The 18,890-nt window shown below is 43.6% G+C and overlaps 1 protein-coding gene across 1 annotated transcript in view; it reads left to right on the plus strand.

The window, feature by feature from the left end:
• Window positions 1-313: 313 nt before the first annotated feature.
• Window positions 314-18,890, plus strand: part of BCAR3 (BCAR3 adaptor protein, NSP family member) — a 149,452-nt gene continuing 130,875 nt past the window's right edge. The window contains exon 1 of the mRNA XM_023558398.2: window positions 314-393. The gene's annotated coding sequence lies outside the window, so the exon portion shown is untranslated. The remainder of the gene's footprint in view (window positions 394-18,890) is intronic.

Below are 18,890 nucleotides of genomic sequence, written 5' to 3' on the forward strand. Positions count from 1 at the left end.
TTCTGACTTCTGTGCCAGTGGGTAGAGCTTGTGGCCAATCGGGCAGCTGGTCACTCAGGCTTCTTCCTCCATTTCCAAGGGGCATTTTGAATTAGGAGAGGGGCCTCAGGCTGTGTAAGGGAAACTCAGTAAAGGGAACCAGTGATGGATAAGAACCAGCCCACGGGCTGTTTTGAGAAAAGTGGAGGACCTCACAATAGCAACAGTGTTTATAGTTATTCAGGACCTGGCCCTGTGTTCTATGTTTCCTGACGTAATTGTGTCTAATCCCCTAGGGTCAGTCCACGAGGTGAGTGCTCTCCATTTTACAGTGGAAAACTGAGGACCAGGGAGGTGAAGGAATTTGCCCAAGGTCACACAGCTTCAAGCAGCAGACCCAGCCCTCAAACTCAGGTTTGACTGACTCTGAAGCCTGTCCTTTCAACCTTTAACCTTTTAACCATCTGCCTCTCACTTATCAGTGTCCACTGAGTGCTGACCACATAATTGCTTGTACTAGGCGCTGAAGGGCACAGCAGACAACTCTGGGCAGCCCCTGCCCTCCATGACGGAAGAGCAATCTGCTTCCTTGCTCAAAAGGGCTGAGAATCAAAATCCCCTGTACTAACGGAATGTTCCTTCCTGTGGAATTCTGCTGAAAGATCACTCCCAACTGTGTCTGCTTGTACTCCACCGGAGAATCCTGTAGGGGAAAGGTTATCAAAATATTTGCTGACCTTGCAGGGAGTGTTTAGAGTCGTGCTCAAGGACTACTGGATGTGTGAGGTGCCATTGCCCCTCCTGGCTTCTGTTTGTGTCCATCTGCCAAGGACGGGAGAAGCAAAGAATCTAGTGGAATCTATATTTAGCCTTCCATGAGTCCATTCAAGTTTCTCAAGTACAAAATAGCACCTCAAGATGATTTCATCTGTGTAAAGTAGTATGTCTGACAGTGGTACATCCAGAAAAATAGGTGTTTAAGAATGTTCTAGTTGGAAACATTGAATGGGATCTAAAATCTGAGTGGAGTGAAATGCAATTAGCACACTCCTGGATTCTTGGGGTCCCTGGGTGGTGCAAACGGCTAAGTACTCGGCTGCTAACTGAAAAAGTTTGGGACTTTGAACTCACCCAGAGGCACCTTGACAGAAAGGCCTGGTGATCTGCTTCTAAAAGTTTATAGCCATGAAAACCCCGTGGAGCAGTTCTACTCTGCAACACATGAGGTGACCATGAGTTGGAATTGGCTCAACAGCAACTTGTTTGGTTTTTTGTTTTGAACCCTTCGGTGTACGCCCAGGCGTGGTGGAAAGAGCTAGGGTCCAAGTCAGGAGAACCAACATCTTCTCCTGGCCCTACTCATGACTGAAGGAGCCTTGATTGCACAACAGTTAAGAACTCGGATGCTAACCAGAAGGTTTGCAGTTTCAACCCGCCTAGTGGCTCCATGGAAGAAAGACCGGGCAAACTGCTTCGGTAAAGATCATAGCCCAGAAAACCCTATGGGGCGGTTCTACTCTATGAGTCAAAAATCGATCTGATGGCACCTAATAACAACAACCCTTGGCTAGCCAGGCAAGTCTCTCACCTTTTTGGGCTCGTTTCTTCACCTGTAAATGGAGCGGGGGCAGCAAGGAGAGAAAATCTTTCAGAGACAGGGCAGCATGGTGGCTGGGAGTCAGGCTGTCTGTTTAGATTCCAAGCTCCCTGCATCTGAGCTGAGAGATTCTGGGTAAGTTAGGAAATATTTCTGGGTCTCAGTTTCCTCATCTGTACTGTGTGTGTGAAGATTAAACAGGTCTATATGTGATGCTCGGGAACAGCCCTTGGCTATTACATAACACTCAGCAAACATTAAAACCCAAAATACCCAAACTTGTTGTCATCGAGTCGATTCCGACTCATAGTGATCTTTTGGGACAGAGTAGAGCCGCCCCATAGGTTTCCCAAGGCTGTACTCCTTATGGAAGCAGACTGCCACGTCTTTCTCCCATGTGGTGGCTGGTGAGTTTGAACCCCCAACCTTTAGCTATTGTTATTTACAACCCTTCCAGCTCTCACATTTTAGGAATTAAACTTGGCAATAAGGCCTTGGCAGTCATTTTCTGGGGGTTGATGCTTTGGTTGAGCAGTGGGCTGAGAAGCTGGCCGGAGGGAAAAAATGTTCTTTTGCTCTGGCATTTTTAAAAACAAAAGGAAGAGAAAGATCTGTGGAGGGCCACAGGTAGTTAGCTCATGATCTCCTCTGCCCACTCCATCTCCCTCTCACAAGGTAGAGCTCTAATTTGATGATTTCACCTGTATAAAAGGGCTGGGGGGCGGGGAGGCCAAGGAGTGAAGTCCCACCTACACCGCCCCCCAGCAGGGACTCCAAGGAAGTCTCCTCGAAGTATGAACAGGAAGGGAGAAGATGGTAGGGAGATTGACTTCAATTACTAAAGCAAAAATCCTCAAGTTTTTTATGTCCTTTTCACTATTTGAGTTTCTCTCTCCCCAAGGGAAATACTTTGCAGGTGACACAGTCTGGGTTAAAAAACCCCATGTGTCAGAACCAGGCAGACAGGGGAATTCAAATCGGGTTCTTACTGCTTACTAGCTGGCTAGGGCTGGTTAGTCTCTCTGAGGTTCAGTTTCCTCATCTGTAAACCAGAGATAGTGATATAGTCATGGGTTGCTTAACATCCACAATACGTTCTGTGAAATAAGACGTTATGTGATTTGGGTGTTGGGTGAACACCATATTACTGGCAGTCCCTGAGTTATGAATGTCTGACTTATGGTCAGCTCGCAATTAAAAATAGACAGCCATAAAACCTATTGAATTAAAAATTTGAGTTAAATACAATGGCTCATAATAACGAATGGATGCACTACTTTGTGATGCTCATGTGTTTTATATATGCATAGAAAGGTAAAATATATGCTTTGTACTAAGACAAACATTTGACTAATGGACGCTAAATAAAAACCATGTGTACCTGTTCCTACTTACCTACAAATTCGACTTAAAGACAGATTTAGGAACGGATCTAGTTCATTACCAGGGGACTGCCTTTATACAAGAGACATGAGATATACCTGTGGCTTGCAGGAAGCTGGTACGTCCATTATGTCCTGTTCTCCAGTCGGGATTTCTGATCTCTGTAATAACCTTATGGGACCATGGATGTATACTCTGTCAGACATTGCTTGAACAGACAGTATGCAGCGCATGACTCTACTTACTTTGCAGAGTTGTTGGAGTATTAAATATGTTCATGTATGCACAGCACAAATAAAGGCTCAGGAAAATTAGTTTCCACACGTATGCCCTCCCCACACACCTGCTACTAAGAGGGTCCTCAGCTTGCCTGTCCACCTTCTCTACCAAGCCAAAGAGGTGAGAGGTGATCCTTAGATCCCTGCATGTGTGCTGTTGCCTCTCAGTGAGAAGGCTATAATCTTCCTAGAGGTTACCTTGGCAGGTTGAGACTTGTGGGCTGTCACCAGGAGAGGATGCTGTTAAGGTGAAGCTATAAATAGAAAAGAAACAAAGGGGGGAAATCTCAACAGCTCCTTCTCAATTGGCATTTAGCCACAGACCAGTCACTTAACTCTCTGGCTGAGGTCTCTACCAACAGCTAAGCATGGTGGTGGTTACCAGGTGGGAACGGGTCATCAGGGTTTAGGTGGCTGTGGACATGGTCATGAATATACCAGCCTCCTTTCCTCTGGCTACAGAGGCTTTGGATGACTGGGGATGGGGTGGGAGGGAGTAGGGTGGTGGTGAAGGGGGTGACAGGGAGAAGTAGGGTGCAAACATAAGCAGCACCTCAATGGGCTGAAACAGGCACACCCTTTTCCCAGCAAACACAGCCTCTGCACTATGACACATGGCTTGTCTGTTAGGTACACAGGCTGGATTTAAGCCCCTGTTTGCTCCATTGGCTGGGCAACCTTGTGCAGTGAACAGTCTGCACAACTGTACACAGCAGCCCTGTTTTCCATTCTCTGCTTTAATGCTCTGGATTGGCCCTTGTACTTCTGATGCTGCCTCCTCTGACCTTGTTCCTCCTGCTTCGACTGCAAGCCTGACTGGTCCACTCTCAACACTGCAGAAAAAGTTTGTCTTCTTATTAGCAGGGCCGGCTTTTAAGAGTTTGCAAAAGATTGCCTGGCACTGTCAGCTTTTCCAGTCCTTTCTTTGGGCTTGTGACCCATTTCCACTAGGACTGGGTCAGAGGACATTTGAAGAGCCCCACAGAGTCCAATTCAGCAGTATTCTCTCTGACTTCATTCAGCAAGCCAGGCTGAGGTGCAGGCCTACCTGTCTCCTACAGTAGGTGGATGCCCTGCTTATCCAGGGAGCTCCTGCAGAGGCTGGGGGCGACATCACCCTCCACTCAATTCAAAAGAGTGCTCCCCAGAATCCTGGGGACTATAGCCTCAGTCTCAAAGTCTCTTCACCTCTCTTCCTAGGGCTGGTGGGTTGGCTTGTAAACAGCCCCTCTGAAGATCTGCTCTGACATCTCAGGATTCCTGAGGTGGGCAGGTTTGCTGATCAGCACCTCCCTCCAACTCTGAACATGACAATACAATATTGCCTTGCCAGCAACCTGGCCCTTAGGGCTCAGGTTAGTCCGAGAACGTGGCATTTTACGATTCCATCTCACCCCCTTTTTAAACCCACAGTCCCTGTCAGAATAGCTAGACCACTGGTTTAGAAGCAGATGGTTGAAGGCCAAGCAAGTTTCTGGTAGCTTTGCCAATAGCCAGGAGGCCACTCCCTCTGAGAAGCAGAGATAAAGGTAGACTAATTCCTGGGTGGTCCTTGGGCTTCACTCTCAGAGGCAGAGAAGGGGAGAGTTGGCTCCAGACAAATTCACAGGTGCAAGGAAGAGCCAGCTCTCAGTTACTGTGGTATCAGCCAGGGGTGGGGGAGGCTGTAAGCCTGTAAAACAATCCTCAAACTTTCTCCCTTTCTACAGTTAATAGCTGAATTTACCAATATAATCTGGTCAGAGTAAGAGCAGAAAGCAGAGCAGGGTGTTATAGGAACACTTTCGAAGAACACAACCCAGGCAGATGGAGCCAGAGAAGAGGTTATGGAGAACTTGGGATAAGGGAGGAAGGAGGGATGTGAGTTGGTCAGGTAAAGAGGAGAAAACACTGAATGATGACATGGAGGCATGGAATAAAGTGGGTAGTTTGGGGGAGTCAAGTTAAGAAGTCTGGACTTCAACTTCTGTTTGACAAGAAGCTCTCAAAGGGCTGTAAGTGTTGGATCGATGGGATCAGACTTGTGTTTTAGAAACACCACTCAGGTGGCTGAGTAGAAGACAGATTGGAGAAGGGCTGTATGGGAGAGGGGGAGACCAGGAGGGAGGCTATGGAGAGTCCAGGTGGGGAGGATGAGCACCTGCACTAGAGTAAGGAAAGGAGAGGAGGGGGTGAACTCGGGGGCTATTTAGGGATAAAGTCCCCAGGACTTGGTGATTGATTGGCTATGTATGTATATGTGTGGGGGAAGGTGGTGGAAAGAGACTGGGATCCAGGATCGCTCCCAGGGTTCCAGCTTGGGCAACCAGTTGGGTGGCAGTACCATCCTGATGGAAATACAAGAGAAGAAGGAGCTGGCTTTGGGGTGAATTAGGTGTGGAATGTGCTAATTTTGAGTTGTCGATGGCATCATCAACATTTAGCAGACGAGTTGTATGTAACAACTAAAGTTCAAAAAGCAGGTTGTATTAACACTATGAAGTGTGTATGGGCCAAGCTGAGGGCCTAGATACATCCATTCTCAAGGTGGTTGGAGAAAGGGGAACCCACCAGAAGACAGACAGGAAACTATCAGAGAGATAGGAGAGTCAGGAGAAAATGATGTCTCAAAGGTCAAGGGAGCAGAGAGTCATGAAGGAGGAAGGGATGCATCAACAATGTCAAATGTAGCAGAAAGGTCAAGTAACTCAAGGTCTGAACTGTGTCTATTGGATCATGCAAGTTATTAGCAACCTCAGGGAGAACAATGTCAGTGGAGGGGCTGGGGCAGAGGAATTGCAGAACATTTGGTGAAAGGAAGAAGAGAAATAGGTTGGCAGATGATAGAAAAACCAACCCCCCCCCCCGCCCCCGTTGCCGTTGAGTCAATTCTGACTCATAACAACCCTGAAGGACAGAGTAGAACTGCCCCATAGGGTTTTCAAGGAGTGCCTGGTGGATATGAACTGCCGACCTTCTGGTTAGCAGCTGTAGCTCTTAACCACTACGCCACCAGGTTTTCCTAATAGATAGAAGAGAGCACAATATAAAGCAAGATGTTTAGGGCTAGAGAATCTTGGGCAGTTTCATAGGTTGAGTTGGAACAGATGGCCAAGTGGAAGAGGTTAAAGATACAGTAAAGAGAAAGAGGGTAATTGATAGAGTAAGGTAGAGAATGGGATGAATGGCTTCAAGAGTATAGTTGGATGTGTTCGTACTGAACGACAGGAAAATGAGAGGATTCTCTGAGACTGGAGGGACAGGTGGAGGGGTAAGTGTGATGTCGATCCTATTGCAGGTAGAAAGAAGGTGGGGAGTTGAAGTCTGATGGTCTCATGCCCTCGGTCTTCCAGTTGAAGTGCGGCTCAGCCAAGGTTGAAGAGCATGGGTTTGTGGTGTACTGAGCCTGCAGGTTGTGGCATTTCTCTGAAGAACTCGGGTTTCAGTTCCCCAGGTATCAGGAAAGTGAAGGCGGGGTGAATTAATCTAAGATTTGCTGATCAAGTACAGCAGAAGAATCAGGGTTCAGACTGGCAACAATCTAGCTCATATGATTAACAATGGGTTCCAAATGGGCAGGGAAGGGAGAAGACAGCTCAGGTGGGAACTGATAGACCAGGAAGATGTGGATGCATCAAAGGAAGTCAATACTAAGGGACCAGGTGCTGGGGGAGCAAGAATGTAGGTAGATGAGGAGAAAGTAAGCAGAAAGGGGCCAATCGTGTATAACATGTCAGAGGTGGGGTCTTCCCAGGTGATGACAAGGTCTAGATGGGGCAGGGGAGTAGTTAGGTAAAGTTGAACACAGGTACAGGTCACCGGGGTTGGGAAGTCAATTTACTTTGAGGCTGGAACATTGGAGATGTTGTCCACAAGAATGAAATCATACAGAACAAGGACAGGAATGGGTGGCATAGGGGCTATCGCCAGCTCCAAGGTAAATTAGGACTATCAGTGGATGACAGCAGGCAGAGTACAGTCCTGTGTTTCCCAAATGTGCTTGATTACAAGGCCACATGGATCTCTTGTTAAACACGGAGACTCCAGGCCTCCGTTTGGATCTCTCCAATCCTTACTCCAACAAGTTCTCCCAGGCGATTCTTAAGATCATGCAAGTTTGAGAATACCGGAATCAAGAAGGAGTAAGGGTGGAGAAAGGGGCTTTATTAGTTTCCTAGGGCAAAACCAAAATGTCAAACCCACTGCCATTGAGTAGATTCTGACTCATAGTGAAGCTATAGAATAGAACTTCCCACATAGGGTTTACGAAGCTGTAAATCAGAAGCAGACTACCACATCTTTCTCTCATGGAGCGGCTGGTGGGTTTGAACCGCCAACCTTTTGGTTAGCAGCCTAGGGCTCCCTTTCCTAGGGCAGCCATAACAAAATACTACAAACTAGGTGGCTTTAAACAACAGAAATTTATTGTCTCTGGAGGCTAGGAGCCTGAATTCAGGGTGTTGGCAGGGTCTTGCTCTCTCTGAAGGCTTTAGGGGAAGATCCTTCCTTATCTCACCCAGCTTCTGGTAGCCTCAGGCATTCCATAGTTTGTGGCAGCATAACTCCAATCTCTGTCTGTGTCTTTGTTGTTTGGCTCTCACCCTGGTGGGTCCCAAGAGCAAATGGTCAGTACCTATTGCCTCAGTCTCAGATGCAGAGGTGATTTATTAAGTTACTGAATCCAGTAAAAAGTTAAGAGGCCATTCTAAGGGGGAGCTTACACCATCTCCCCAACTCCAAGGACTTAGATGATCCTCCCAGTCTGGGGGATTTCCTTCTTTTCATCCCTTGGGCATTTACATAGGACATCTCAGGATCCTGGAGCTAGGACCAGACTAACAAGTAGAGTCAATAGCCCCTGGTGTTTTGTGATTTAGAGGCACCGAGAAAGCCCTGCCCAGCCACTACGCTACTCTTTGTGTACTACCCTCACCTGAAATTCCATAAAGAGCTGGGTAAGGTTGAAGCAACCAGGTACAGAAGGAAAGACAGGAGTTTTAGGATCTCTGTCAAATCTGTATTCTAATTATGACTCTGACACATTCTCGACATGTGTGTTATTGTGTTTTCGGTGAAAGTTTATACAGCAAATTAGGTTCCCATTTGACAATTTCTACACAAATTGTTCAGTGACATTAGTTACATTTTTCATAATGTATCAATTACATTCTGGTTGTTCCCTTTCCAGTACTCTAGTTTCCATGCCCCCTTATCTTCCCGCCTTTGCTTTAGAGTGATTGTTGACCTTTTGGTCTCAAATAGATGGTGTTTTACTGGAGAACCATACTCACGGGTAATATCCTTTATTTTGTGTGCCAATCTGTTATTTTACTAAAAGGTGACCTCAGGGAATAGTTTCACTTTAAGATTTAAATAGTATCTCAGGGTGATTGTCTCACAACTAAGCTTTTATACCTACCTCGAGGAGCTGCTGGGAGGATTAAACAGGCAAAGCATGAAGAGTGTCAATAGTCCATGCTGGAGCAACGGGCATAGCCATTACGTTCACCGTTGGCTACACTCTGCACTGAGAGCCCAGAGCGAATGGAAAAAGGAGCCCTGCAGCTGCCGTTGACTCATTTACAGAGACACCTTACCTGTCCTTTATTTTAATTTTGTTACCAAAGATGGTGACAGTATGACATTATTTCTGTATAAAGTGCTTCAAGGTTAGGGATCACCTGACCTGCTGTCCCCAGCACCTGGTATTTTGGGGGACTTTCTCAAAGTGTTCCTTAACTGTATACTCTGAACTGGGAAACCACACGATTTATCTTCTTGTAGGCAGTGCACAAGAAAGGCCAGTATGAGTCACCTCAAAATATGTGAAGATTATTCAGTAATTTCCTTCCGTATGGCCTGTGTGTCACTGCCTGGTCACACTGCGAGGATGGGCTCCCCTCGCGCTCTCTGAGCTACTGAATCCTGAGACAGGCAGGTCACATGGGATCACTTGAGGGGCTCACACTTCCTGGAAATGCTGACGACCAAGAAGTCCACCTCCCACACCCATGCGAATGGTCCTATGAAGGGCACAGTGGGGGAGGAGGTTAGGGCAGCACTGTGTTTTTAGCCCCCTAGAAGCGCTTTCCCTTAAGCCTAGAACAGGAAGAAGGAATTTCCCCCATGCTGCCCAGGTGGTGATGACTGGCACATGCCCCGCCTTCTGAGGGGGCGTTGCTGAGCCCGGATAGCGCCTCTCACAGGAGTCGCCTGAAAGGCTTATTAAAATGCAGGTTCTGAGTCAGTCTGTCTGGGGTGGGGCTGAGATTCAGCATCTCTGACAAGCCCCCGGGTGATGGGTGATGGGGTGATGGCGAGGCTACCGGTGTACAGACCACATTTGGGGAAGGAAGGAGCTCGAGGACCCGGGGCTGGGGTATGGGTGCTGGGACTTTGAGGCTCACACCTGTGAACTGCCTATGTGGTTTCCTCCCGCAGAGGAAATTCAAATGTATGTGGAGGCCCAGAATGTGGTTGCCCATCCAGCTAGAGATCCCCACCTCCCCCACCCCACGTCTGAAACTGCTCAAAAGTTCAGTTCACAACAATCTATCGAATACCTACCAAGTGTCAGGCACGGTGATAGGTGTTACCTTATCCCAGTGTACTTGCTTTTTTTTAAGCCTAATTGCCATCCCATGCCATGCTCAAGCAATGTACCCCAAACTTTGCTGCTCACTCTGGGGAACAGGGATTCACACTGGGACGCAATGTAGGGCAGTGGGGTCAGAGAGTCCAGTCTAGGCGCTTCCACGTCCTAGCTATGTGAACTGGGCTGGTTATTCTGCCTCTTTGTGCCTCCATTTCCTCCTCTGTAAAATGAGTTTAATAACTCCCACCTCTCTGGATTGCTAAACGGATTAAATGAGAAGTGTGTAAAAGCTTTTAGGCCAGTGCTGGTAAATAGCTGTTATTATTTAAATTAGGGATGTGACTCCTCCCCCAGAACCTTTGGTGCTCTGAGTTGGGAGCCACACCTACACCAAGGTCCTGGGGTAGGACTCCTTGTGCTTGACTGTGTTTTTACTATTTTGAAACTTTGGAGCTATCAACAGTTGTCACTGAAAGCAATTCCAAATGATCACCACTGGAGGAGAGCCCCACACCGGCCGTGTGTGTGTGTGTGTGTGTGTGTGTGTGGTGTTGGGGGAGGGGAGCTCCTGTGAGGAAGGAACCAGAGAGGAAAGAAACAAGTTGATGGTCTCTCCCAGCTCTCCAGCTTGCTGTCCCAGTTGCCCTCTCACTGGGATATTGCCATCAGTTGTGAGCTATGTGGTACATACTTGGTTAGTAATAATGCAGTAGCACGGGTTGTAAAAAATTTATTTAAAAATAAACTATGGTATTTAGAGAGCACTGTCCCGTCATAACACCACATTCACTCACTTGCATGTACATGTGCATTATATGTATTTTAACTTCTATCATGGCATTTTTCAAGCATACACAAAAGTAGAGAGAACAATATAATGAACCCCAGCTTTCAGTGTTTTAGAGTTTCTTGAGTGAAAGAAAAAGGCATGGGATCATACCTCGTGTCCTGGGATTGCACACCCCCCGGTTCTCACACGGTAATGAGTTGTACAACATTCTTATCTTGTTGGGGAGAAGGCTAAGAATGCCAGGTCTTTCCTATCCGTTTCTGGTTGCCACCTCTTCTCTCTGGAGAATTAGGGTAAAGGCCTCAACCTCACAGAAATTCTTTGAGCCTAAAAAAACAGGATGCACAGTCAGAATTTCACAAGTGAGCACTCTTTCCGTGGCCCCTGCCTCATGCCCTGTGCCCTTGAGCAGAAAGTGAGGAAGGAGTCAGGCGCAGGCAGGAGGCTGCTGGTCAGGGAAGCAATGACCAAGCTCTACTTTGGACCCTCCCACCATATCCAGCAGCCACCTGTCTGGTGAGGCCACCTGCCTCCTCCAAGATGGATTGTGTCCTGTTTGGTAGAGTGATTACTGCTGTAAAGATAAGCACCATAAACAGCAGAGAGAAAGGGACAGGGTAACCTGACCCTGTGCTGTGTGGACCACACAGGTTGGGGGGTTGTCACATTTTTCAGTGAATCAGTTTAGCTCATGAATGTCCCAGCTGTTACCCTCCTCCCTTCCCGCTCAGCAACAGCAGCATGTGAATTAATTCAACATTTCCTTCAATGGGACTATTAAATTAAAACAAACCTATTGCCCTAGAGTTGATTCGACTCAATTACTACCCTACTATTAGCACCTAGGAAACCCTGGTGGCATAGTGGTTAAGTGCTACAGTTGCTAACCAAAATGTAGGCAGTTCAAATCCACCAGGTGCTCCCTGGAAACTCTATGGGGCAGTTCTACTCTGTGCTATAGAGTGCCTACGAGTCGGAATCAGCTCTACAGCAGCGGGTTTGGCTTTTTTGGTTTAGAAGCCCTGGTGGTGCAGTGGTTGAGAGCTCAGCTGCTAATCAAAAGGTCAGCAGTTTGAATTTGCCAGCAGCTCCTTGAAAAACCTTTGGAGCAGTTCTACTCTGTCCTATAAAGTCACTATGAGTTGGAATCGACTCAATGGTAATGGGTTATTATCATCTAAAAAAGGAGCCCTGGTGGCACAATGGTTAAAGTGCTCAGCTGCTAACTAAAACATCAGTGGTTTGAACCCAACCGCCACTCTGAGTGAGAAAGATGCGGCAATCTGCTTGCATAAAGATTACAACCTTGGAAACCCTATAGTGCAGTTCTTCTCTGTCCTATGAGGTCGCTATGAGTCGGAATCGATTTGACAGCCATGACTTTAGGTTTTTTTTTTTTTTTGGTTGATATAATCTAAATAAAGCAAACAGTCTACACTAACTAGGTGCTCACCAGCATATTTTGGTGAGCCTGACAGCATATTTTGTTCAGTTCTCACTGTTGTCATGAGGTATGTGACTATTATCTCCACTTTACAGGTAGGTAAATTGACCCAGAAATAAGCAACTTGCAAGAGTCATTCAGCTAGTTAACAAACACTAGGATTCCAATGCAGATGTGTCTGACTTTAAAAGCAGTGCTATTTGTGTATTTAATTTTTTCGAGGCATGGAGTTTGGAGCCAGGGGGCCTGGGTTCAGATCTCGGCTCCTTTACTGCATGTACTTGTTGTATGACCTGGGCAGAGGCCGTGTCCTCAGTCCTCATCAGTAAAAGGGGACAACAATAGTACCGTTTCATGGGATTATTGTCAGAATTAAATGAGTTAATACACAAAAAGTTCTTAGAACAGGGCAAACCGTAAACCCTATGTCAATTATTCTTAATTGTAAGAGTAATCGGTGCTCATTGAAAAAAATCAAATAATTTAGAATAACCAGAAAGAAAAACGAAAGTCCCCTCTCCCTCACCTGACAATTTCACTTCTCAAGCAGCTTTACTGGGAGAAATTCTTCCAGACTTTTTATAGATGTGGACATGAAGTCTCACATACACATGCAAGAATACAGAACTTATTATTTTCAGATAAATGGGGCAACTTGCTTTTCTCACTTAATACTGTGCACCATAGTATAGTTGTGCTGTAACTTAATCATCTCTCTAAAGATGAACATTTAGGTTGTTTCCACTTTGGAAGACAGCTACCCAGCCAACCAGCTAGAAGAGATCCATATACGCGCCTGTTCCAAAGAAAGGTGATCCAACAGAATGTGGAAATTATTGAACAATATTGTTACTAGCATATGCAAGTAAAATTATGCTGAAGACAATTCAAAAACAGTTGCAGCAGTACATTGACGTGGAATTGCCACAAATTCAAGCCAGATTCAGAAGAGGACGTGGAACCAGGGATATCATTGCTGATGTCAGATGGATCTTGGCTGAAAGCACAGAATACCAGAAAGATGTTTACTAGTGTTTTATCGACTATGCAAAGGCATTCCACCATGTGGATCATAATAAAATTATGGAAAACTTAGTGAAGAATGAGAATTCCAGAACACTTAATTGTGCTCATGAGGAGCCTGTACTTAGACCAAGAGACAGTCATTCGAACAGAACAAGGGGATACTGTGTGGTTTAAAGTCAGGAAAGGTGTGCATCAGGGTTGTATTCTTTCACCATACCTATTCAATCTGTATGATGAGCAAATAATCCGAGAAGCTGGACTATATGAAGAAGAACGGGGCATCAGGCTTGGAGGAAGACGCGTTAACAACCTGCGTTATGCAGATGACACAACCTTGCTTGATGAAAATGAAGAGGACTTGAAGCACTTACTGATGAAGATCAAAACCACAGCCTTCAGTATGGATTACACCTTAATATAAAGAAAACAAAAATCCTCGCAACTGGACCAATAAGCAACATCATGATAAATGGATAGAAGATTGAAGTTGTTAAGGATTTTGTTTTACTTGGATCCACAATGAACACACATGGAAGCAGCATTCAAGAAATCAAACGACACATTGCATTGGGCAAATCTGCTGCAAAAGATCTCTTTAAAGTATTAAAAAGCAAAGATCCACCTTTGAGAACTAAGGTGTACTTGACCTAAGCCATGGTATTTTCAATTGCTTCATATGCATGTGAAAGCTGGACAATGCATAAGGAAGACTAAAGAAGAGCTGAGGCATTTGAATTATGGTGTTGGTGAAGAATATTGAATAAACCATGGACCTCCAGAAGAAAGAACAAATCTGTCTTGGAAGAAGTACAGCCAGAGTGCTCCTTGGAAGTGAACATGTGCTTTGGACATCTTATCAGGAGGGACCAGTCCCTGGAGAAGGACATCATGGTTGGTAAAATGGAGGGCCATTGAAAAAGAGGGCGACCCTCAACAAGATGGACTGACAACAGTGGCTGCAACAATGGGCTCAAGCATACCAACGATTGTGAGGATAGCGCAGGACTGGGCGGTGTTTCACTGTACGTAGGGTGGCTATGATTCAGAGCCAATTGAAGGGCACCTAATTACAACAACACTTTTTAAAAAATTACAGATAGTGCTGCCATAAATACCTTAGTGTTACAGATTGAAATGTGTCCTCCAAAAATGTGTGTTGTAAATTCTAACCTCTATGCCTGTGGTTATAATCCCATTTGGGAAGGGATTGTCTTTGTTATGTTAATGAGGCAGGATTAGTGTAAGGTGCATATTGAGTCAATCTCTTTTGAGATACAAAAGAGATTAAACAAGGGAAAGAAGCAGAGATGGGGAAAGAGAGATTCAAATCCACGTGAAGATTGCCTAGGAGTAGAAGCTCTGAAGAGACAAGGACTTTCCCACCGAGCTGACAGAGAAAGCCTTCCCCTAGAGACCACACCAAACCCAGTGCCGTCGAGTCGATTCCAACTCAGAGACCCTACAGGACAGGCAGTCTGAATTCAGAGTTCTAGCCTCCTAAATTGTGAGAAAATAAACTTCTGTTTGCTAAAGCCATCTACTTGTGGTATTTCTGTTTTAGCAGCACTAGATAACTAAGACAGTATCTGCTTGAGTCTCTGCTTTCAATTTTGGGGGTATAATTTTTTTTTTTTTATACCTAGGAGTGGAATTGGTGGGTCATTTGGTAATTCTATGTTTAACTTTTTGAGGAACTGTCAAAAGTGTTTTCCATAGTGGCTGTACCATTTACATTTCGACCAGTAATGGGTTCTAATTTTTTTTTTATAATAACCACCCTAACAGGTGGGAAGTAGTATTTCATTGTCATTTTGATTTGCATTTCTCTAATAACTAATGGCTTTGAGTATCTTTTCATGTGTTTGTTGGCTATTTGTATAGTAGCTTCTTTGGAATTCTATTGAAATTCTTTTCTTATTTTCTGATTCGGTTATTTGTCTTTTTGTTGTTAAGTTGTAGTTCTTAATATAGTCTAGATATTAAACCCTTATCAGTATATGCTTTCCAAATATTTCCTTCTGTTCTGTAGGTTGTGTTTTTGCTTTCTTAATAAAGTCCTTTGATGCACAAAAGTTTTTTTTTTTTAATTTTGATGAATTGCAATTTATCTATTTTTTCTTTTGTTGCTTTGAATTTTTTTTCTAAATTTTATTTATTTTGTTGTTGTTGGGAATATATACACCAAAACAAACACAATTCAACAGTTTCTACGTGTACAATTTAGTGACATTGATTGCATTTTTCAAGTTATAGGACCGTTCTCACCCTCCTTTGCTGAGTTGTTCCATCCTCATTTACATAAACTCACTGCTTTCTAAGGTTCTTATCTAATCTTTCAAGTCGCTGTTGTCACTTTGATCCCATATAGGTAGTTCTTAAAAGAGCATAATGCTTAAGGCAGACATTTTTTACTAGTTAAGCTACTCTTCGGTTTTAAGATGATTTCAGGGGATATTTTTTGGTTTAAAGGTTACCTCAGGGCAATAGTTCCAGGGGTTCATTCAGACTCCACGGCTCCAGAAGTTTTAGAGTCCATGAGAATTTGAAATCCTGTTCTTCGTTTTCCCCCCTTTGATTTGGATTCTTCTTTGAAATCTTTGATCAAAACGTTTAGTAATGATAGCCAGGCACCAGCCAGTTCTTCTGGTCTTATGGCAAAGGAGGCAGTTGTTTACGGAGGCAATTAGCCATGTATTCCATATCCTCTTCCTATCCCTGACTCTCCTTCTTCATCTGTTGTTCCAGAAGAATAGAGACCAATTATTGTGACTTGGATGGCTGCTTGCAAGCTTTTAAGACCCCAGGCACTACACATTGAACAAGAACGTAGAACAGAGGCACTAAACATGTTATTAGGCCAATTAACTGGGATGTCTCATGAAACCATGACCCTAAATCTGCAAACCAAGGAACCAAATCCCATGAGGTACTTGGTTGTACATAAAACAGCCTCAGCAACTATTCTCGAATTTGTTTTTTAAGTAACATTTTAACTAATAAAAGAACACATACTTCATGTTTTTTAAAAACTTTGAAAACTAGGGCTGTATAAATAAGGGTATTACTATCACCTGTAATCCCATAATTATCCAGATATATTTTGAGGTATTTTCTTCTGATTGTTAGATAAAATAAGAAGCTAATTAATGGAAAATTGATAATCCAATTAAGGAAGTTGATGAGGAACAAAGGTCCAGATTTTAGTCATGAAGGCAATTCTTGGAAAGGACAGTTCAAATGTAGATAATCAAGTCCAACGAACAAGTTACAAGATGCACCTTGTATAGAAAATGAACCAGTGCTAACAAGAACCTTGACTCTTTTTCATTCACTCACTCATTCATTCAGTAAGCATTTACTGACGATCTATCAAGCCATACTGGTCATACAATGAATTTGGTAGCCAATATGACAGTGAGTATGCAGCCATAATGCAGGCCTATTGGAAGATGAAAAATTTCAGGAGGAAAAGGGGACTGTAAGATGCATATAACCAGAGAACCTGACCTATTCTGGGCATCAGAGAAGGTTTCTCAGAGAAGCTGTGATTGGTTATTTAATTTCACGGTACCTCAGTCTTCTAATCAGTAAAATGGGAATAATACCAACACCTTTGACTCACAGAGTCATTGTGTGAGAGTGATCATGTACATGAAGGAGTTTTGAAAAACAGTGTACCTAAACCTGGGCATGTCATTCTCCAGCCAGAGGCAGCTGTTTCTCTGGCTTCTTCTACATCTGTCCTCAAGTCAAGCATTACTCAGGCACTTAGACTGCAGACCTTTGATCTTTCTCTTTCTTCACCCCACTGGGCAGCTGGACCTAATCAAATAGATCTGGAGTTACCCTGGCTCCTGCCACTTACTAGTTGTGTGACTTTGGGTTAGCTACTAAACTGCTGAAACTCACTCTCTCATTGTAAAATGGGGGAAATAGTACCAGTTCATGGCTTAAAGTGTGTTAAGCACTTAGCATAGTATTGGACCATGTAGCTACTCCTAAACCTATTATAGTTATTGTTGTAATTGCTGTCATTGCTAATTTTTAACTCTTGACAATTATTTCTTAGTAGTAACTTTGGTCCTTTGCTTTCATTCCCATGCCACTAGCATAGTTAAAGCCCTCGTCATGTGACAACAGACTATTGCCATAGCCATCTAGTCAATGTCCCCACCTTGCTCTCACTTCCCTAATTCACTCTACACTGCTTCCAGAATGAACATCCTAAAATAACATTGCTTTGCATATATCACCTCTTTTCTTTAAATATAATTATTAAAAAATATTTGCAGCTCATACCACAAAGGACCAATCTTTCTAATATGGAAAGGGATCCTAAAAAATTGATTAAGAAAAAGACCTGCAAACTAATAGAAATATGGAAATACAAACTAAAAAAAAGAAGTCTACTAAACTTATGAAAGATGAGCAACTTCACTTATTATAAGAAAAATACAAATTAAAACTACACTAAAATCCAATTTTTACTTAACAGGTTGATAAAAAGTCCAAAGTTTAAAAACACCTTCTGGCCAGGCCATGGAGAAATGGGCATTTTCTTATTCTGCTGGGAGAGCATAGATTGGTACAATCCCTCTGGAAAGCAAGTGGCATTACTTATTAAATTTACAAAAGTACATACCCTTTGGTCCAGCAATTTTACCTCTGGAAATTTATTGTACAATATACTTGCACATGCAAGTGACATATGTACAAATTACTCGTTGCAGTATTGTTTATAATATGAAAGCACTGGAAACAACCTAAATGTCCATCAATAGGGCACTGGTTGGAAAAATTAGGGTGCAACTCTTCAAAAGAATACTACACAAAAAAAGAATGAAGAAGGTCTCTCTCTCTACTAATATGAAAAAATCTCCAAGATACATTGTTAAGTGAAAAAAATGCAAGGTGCAGAATGGTGGCTATTGCATATTACTTTTTGTATAGGCGTGGAGGGTAAGAACACACATGCACTCACGTGTGTAGAGAATGTCTGGTGGGCATAGTAGATATCAATAGCAGTGGTTATCTGTAGTGGGAGGGAGACTGCGCAGAGGGGAGATAGAAGAGTGGAACGGGCTTTTTACTGTATATCACTTTATATATATGTTTATATATAAATAAAATTTAATAAAGTATATATAAGATTTGGGAACCGTGTGCATATTACCTAATTAATATATTGTTTTTAAAATACTCTTATTACTCATCCATTACCATTGAACACCACCTGTGGGCTACACACTAGGGATACAAAGGTGAAAGGAGTTGTGGTGTGATGGGAATATACTAAACTTGAAGTTAAAATTCAAATTCTGATTCTACTACTCACTAGCGATGAATCTTGGCATATAGTAGGCAAGCAACAAATATTTGTAGAATGGATTTATGGTTGAAGTTACTTAACCTTCTGAGTCTCAGTTACCTCCCATATAAAATGGGGGTAGAGATGCCTCCTATCTCAAAGACATTGTGCAGATGAATGATGGAATGTGCCATCAATTCTCCTAATAGTTAACAATACCTACAAAGTGCTAGGCACTTTCACATTCATTATTTCTTCAATTCCTGCAGTAACCCTATGAGGTAGATATTTATTCACTTTATTTATCCATTATTCACTCATGAGGAAACTGAGGGACCCAGAGGATGAGTGACTTGGCCAAGGTCACTCTGAGTATGAGTTGTTTCCCAGTCTTTCTTTATTGCTACCTCCCCATGAAGTGCCACATAGTAGAAATTTTGCTCAGGGAATTTTGAAAATCAGCAAAAACCAAAGTAAGTTTTACCGTTGTTCTCAGTACCACTTTGGAGCT

This window comes from Loxodonta africana, chromosome 3 (assembly GCF_030014295.1).
Source record: "Loxodonta africana isolate mLoxAfr1 chromosome 3, mLoxAfr1.hap2, whole genome shotgun sequence".
NCBI lineage: Eukaryota > Metazoa > Chordata > Mammalia > Proboscidea > Elephantidae > Loxodonta > Loxodonta africana.